The following is a 6000-nucleotide window of genomic DNA, read 5'->3' as shown; positions in this document are numbered from 1 at the left end:
CATACGCACAAGCACATACATTATATTTATTCATGCACATGGTGTGATTTCTCTTTTACTCCAAATAAGGACTAACAGTTAATTTGATGTCTGTGTTTTCAGATATAGAGCACAGCTGCCAAATCACAGAAATGGATTGATTGCCATAGACTTTTTTTCTTATTTGATGATGATATAATTGATACCAGAAGCAGAGCTGGAATGCTAACCTGGACCAGCAGTCATCTGTGGCCCCAGCACATTAGCTCCCAGTTTCCTCTGTTAGTTGTGTATATCTGTATATCTATCAACCTGTCAGGCCCAGCTTCTGAACAGCTTTAATGTGCATCAAAGTTAAACACTTCTGTATTTAGGACAGGAAATGAGGCTCCTTTTGCAAATAAAAATATGATTTATAACAAGTGTTGGGACAAAACCTTTCCAGTTAAAAACACCACCTAAGCCTTTTTTTTCATCCTCAATATCAATGAAATCAGAACATCAATGTAATTCTGTTTGTTAATTTTAGCATAATTTATTAGGAATAATCCCCCTGAGCCAATAGCTGACCTCCAAAGCATTCTAGCTTCTTGTGGGATAACAAGGAATATGAAATACACTACTGTAAAATAAGCACAGTTAGTATGAAGTTTGTTCCTGTGTTGTCAGATAGACAAGCCTATACCAAGTATTCAGCAGCAATCAAATAAATATCAAGAGACCTTTTTCTAACAGACAACTCAGCAACTTCAAACAGATTTCTTGAGCTAATTCACTCGTGGTATGGGCCCAATAAAGCAGCGTTAATCTCCTGCTTTAAATCAAGTCTCTGTCATAAGGTTCTATTAATCTCTCCCAAGTTATCAAGTGTCTTAGTTGTAGGAAATTATATTTCTAAATTGAATCTTGTTCTCTTTCAGTGTAGCAAGAAATATTTTCCAAACTTCTAATAGGAAGTGCAAAACCTATGATGCTGACAATACATTTGAATAAATAAAAGCTATAATTTTAAGCCACTTTCTTCTAAGCCCTAACATTAGAGCAAAATAACAAATTGGCTACCTACAAAGAAGAAATTAAACACAGGATTTGAAATGAAAGTGAAGCAACAGATGGTTAACTTTTTTATCTTTTTATAGCAATTGGATTAAAAAAAAAATCCTTTAAAGTCAAACAATCTCCAGGCACTAATAAAATGCTTATTGATTCTTAGTATATACACTTACTCTACAAGATGTCCTAACCTGCAGGCTCCATTATTTTTAACAGAAACATATACTCTTTATGTAAGTCTGCAAAGTTAGTGCCCTTTATTTCGTGGGAGACAAATTCACAGTAAGTAAATGTCTCTGCATTAAATTTACTATGGTAAAGTTAAAATTAATAACAACAGGTGACAAAATAACAATTTTATGGCCAGCAATAGTGCTGCAGGGTGGGTAGTGGTAGGAGGCAGCACAACATAACTATAGCACTGATAAATTTTATGACCTTTGCTTTCCAAGAAGAATCTCACAATCTCAGTAATGTTTAGATAGACTTGTCCCACAGTCTTATTTGAATCTTACCTACTGCCTACCATTACCATCACACTGAGTGCAACAGCACTGGTCAGGGCTTAGATCAGAAATACTACCTGCATGGTCACACAGGACTAAATGCAGAAAACTGTTACACATCAGTGTCTTGGGATTCACATTAGGCAGTATTCAAACCACATGGCCTGGGTACCACCACTCAATCCATATCAGCTTTGTAGCCAAACCCAAATCCAGGTAGTACAACAGGAAGGAATCACCCTGATTTATCAGGTTTCGGGTGAGTAAGACGGGTTCAATTTCACTCAGATGCAATTTATGTTTAAAAAAAACCCCACCACTCCTGTGTTTGCTATGGATTTACTCTCTCTCTGTAGTAATTAGATTTTTCTTACAAAATGCAAGTCAGAACCCTTACCACAAAGAGATAAGGGTTTCTTTGGGAGAGGCTGTGGGGTGGGAAGGGTGGTGCTACCTTTAAGTACAGCTGGAAAACATGGTGTAATGATTGAATACAACCAAGACCACAGCAAGATTGGACCAAGAAGCATTGTAAGTGACTGCTGCCTCAAGTTTAATTTTAGCTGACTTTCATTAATTGTTCTGGCATGTGTGTGATGTATATGCAGGGAGAGCAGTCTCATACATATACAAAACAAGCCATAGGAGCCAGCTGAGAAGGCTGTGGTGAAGTACATCTCTCAGACTACTGGCTACTTCTGGTGGAAGGAACTAAATAAGATTTGATGCAGAGTAAAAAATATAACTGTGTTTCCACAAAACAGAGCTCTTTCTTTTTGACCTGCTTTCTTTGTGACGAACAGAAAGATCATTCTCTCATTCAATAGAATGGAAAGATGAGAGCAGGGGGAGGAGAGAGAGTAAACAAAAAGAAAGAGAGAAGAGAGGCTGCAGCCACTGAGAGAGAAAGGGAGAGCACATCCCAGAGCTGGCAAGCCTCAGGTTAGCTTCACAGCTGCTCTCCTGCAGTTTCTGCAAATGATTAGAAATAAAAGGAGCTTGTTCCTGTCAATGCATCTGAAGGGACCTCAACAGTTTTTATAGTCCCTTTGTTTGCCCCTCAAGCTACTCCCTCAAGACATTAATTTTATCCCCTTTTAAGTAAAACTGTTTTGCTGACACATTGGAGAGATGTCTGCAGCCGCAGCTCTGAAGCAAATAGCTGGTGCATTCAGCAGCCTGCACCCACCACATTTCTGTGGAAACTTCTTCCACAGTTTGCCATAGGTACTCTCTGATAAGTAGGACAAGAAATGACTTTTTAAAACACTGATGTTTTCCCTGGAGACTGTTGATCAGAGTCTCTTCCTACCATAAGTGAGATACAGTGATAAAGAGGAAATATGGTCTTAGGACAACATAAGGAGAAACACATGCTCCTCTAAAATTCAGAATTTTAAGAACTCCTCAAGACTACTTGTGAAAATATGTAATGTAGGGCAGATGTTAACTCTCATATTTCAAAGTGCTCTTATACATGGAGAAAGAGAATCTAAAGAGAGTAAAAGGCTTCTTGAAGATAAGTGTCCTCATTTGTATTACCTGAATTCAGTAAAGATTTAGATAAGTCACTGCTCAAAACATAAATATAGTAGTTTGTCAATAAAAAGTAAAGCCAGTAATCAAAAATGGGAGAAAATGACAAAGTACATTATTCAGTATTTAAACCCACACCTTCCATAGACAGCTGTCTATGAAAAAAAGACTAATATACAAACATGAAATTCATTAGAGGAAAGAAGAGTCAGATTAATTATCTCTGTATTAAATACTGTTTATTAGAGGCATATTGCCATAATATGCCATAAATCCTCCAATTCCAACAACTTATATCAATTAACAAGCAAGAGATGATTTTCTTAAACAAATCATTGATAAAAATTATGCTTTTTCCCAAAACTTAAAAGTCAAGCACCTCTGGAAGATCAGCAAAGGTTTCTAGAGATCTCCCCTCACCCACCAAGTTACATGAGCCTGATGAACAGGATGGTCCACATTTAGTTTGGCCTTTGACAGCTTTAAGGCTTAGTATCCTACAAAGACAAGAACCAGATAAAAATGTCATAATAATTAAGTTCCCTTACTTAAGCAGGTTCAGACATACTGAACAAGCACAGCTTTATGGTTCAGGATCAGAGTAAATAGCTATCCTAAGACAGCAAAATCAATGAAAACATTTTAGATACTTGGCACTCCTTTTTTAGGGATGGTAGAGGCTGATGTTTGGCATAAATCACCACACAACTTCAACCTTCAAAACTAGAGACCTTCAGACCCTGTAGATTCTTTGCCAGTTTACTGCTTTTTATCCTGCCTTCTATCCTGCTCAGAAGCCTTCCTGATGCTGTGAAGTTTGATTTGTCTGAAGGGGAGGATGGCATGAAATTTAAAGATCTGATATTTCAGAGTCCCAGAAAAAACAGGTATGTTTAAAAAAGCAGCATCTCTGTAGAGCTGCAGGATAGCACTCTGCATGAAGAGATCAGCACATTTCTGGAAAAATCAAGGAACTCTCCACCCTTGTTCCCCAAAATATTTTGGTTTTTTTCTTTAACTGATCCCTACTCCAAGAACAGACTTAAAGTCTTTTCATGTATGTAACTGTTCATCTTACAAAGATACAAAACAGCAAAAACAACACTTGCTTATCTTTACACTGTCCAGAAATTGCTTTCCAAGTTGTAGAGAACACCAAAACCCGACTCACTTTTGTCCTCCATGAAAATTTTTACAGAAGCAGGAGGCATGTAGCTACACCAATCACACTAACAGTGAGCTTTAAAGCATGACACCAATGCATTACTGGAGAAAAACAGCTGAGGAGTTTGACAAAACCTGCTAAAATACAGGTATTGGGCTTTACTTTATTAAACTAAAAATCATATTCATAGCAAATATATATTGAAGGAACACATTAGATTTAGAGTCAGAGTCTACATAACAGAAAAAAAATGCAGGCTTTAAGTATAAATTGTACTAGTGAGAGCTTGTACAAAAGAGGTAGAATCAACACAAGATGGACTTGGGATGTGTTGAACTTTAGGTGGTTAGTCTTGGTACAGAAGTAGCCAGGTGATGTCGAATGGATACACAAAAAGACCCTCAAGCAAGAGGAGCATGATGCTCACCATCAAGGCTTCTGAAAATGAAATTCACTTCTGCTTCAAGAAGAAAGTACAATTTGCCGTAGGATAACCCTACTGCTTAAAAGCAACTTTCCAACTTTGTCCCAAGTTTGAAAGCAACAACTACTTCCTTATTTATCTGATAGTTAAAGAATCAGCTTTAAACTTTATCAAAAGCACCTATCCATTCAAACCATCAATTTCCAGATGTAAAAGCCTCCAGCAACAGGGCATCAAAGGCTCTTGAGAAGATGATGATCCTAGTGCAAGTTAAAGCAAGTAAAGTCACACTCGTACAGAGCATCCCCATATATCACTGTTTATCCAACATGACTGCTTTCCAGACAGATGACAGGAATGCATCTATTAGCCCACACTTTACCAAGCATATAGTCAAGGTGACAGGGTAGGACAAGACACTGAAGCAGGAACAAGCCTTGTAGAGTGTTTGGTTGATCCCAAGCCTTTCTGTTACCATTTTCAAAATTTGCGACCAGTAAGCACTCAAGAGCATTTCCAAGATACAGAGATTCCGTAACCACATGTTTATGACAGCCACCTGCTCCAGTTTGCTCCAGCTGCCAGAAGGGCTCAACAGGATGGGCAAGACAGAAGAGCAAGTAGACCCCTGAGGTCCTACTCCAGGACTGTCTCCAAGGATCGGAAATAAATCCTGAGTAAAAATACAGACACTACATCTGGACACTTCGACATATCCCTACCAAACTCATCTGCTCTGTGAGGCATTACAGAGATACACAAAGGCTGTCTCCCTCCTTCAGAAGTTTACAGTGTAACTATAATAGCATGGGCCTATGTACAGACACATAAAGAGATTTACTAAGGTTACAAAGGGGGTCAGTGGCAGACTTAGACATCAAACGTGAGCCTCGGCAGTCTCTGTGTCATCTGCCTGTCCATTGAACTTTGCTGTCTGTTAAGCACAAAGATACATGACAGAGCAAAAGCCCCTGGTGAACTCACATCAACCAGTCAAGACTGAGTAACAGAGAACCTTGGTACTGGAGATAAGGCAGATGCAGAAGTGGAAACAAAACATACAGCCCAACAGTGCAAGACATGGACAAAGGTGGGGGTGTTTTTTCTCTAGAAGACAGTAAGGAAAAGCATTTCTTCAGGCGTTTACACACACACACACACACACACACACACAAAGTGCACATAGCTATGAGCTCTACTTACACACAGCTAGACTCTTGGACAGCTTTAATGAAAGTATTATTGCATCTCATAGAAAGCATAGCTTTACACTGAAGTTTATCACAGTTATTCACTCACACATTTCCGTTATTTCAGTCCATTTCTCTGGTAACGTT

Source organism: Pseudopipra pipra, chromosome 3 (genome assembly GCF_036250125.1).
Source record: "Pseudopipra pipra isolate bDixPip1 chromosome 3, bDixPip1.hap1, whole genome shotgun sequence".
In the NCBI taxonomy this organism is placed as follows: domain Eukaryota; kingdom Metazoa; phylum Chordata; class Aves; order Passeriformes; family Pipridae; genus Pseudopipra; species Pseudopipra pipra.
This window is presented reverse-complemented; position numbering follows the sequence as displayed.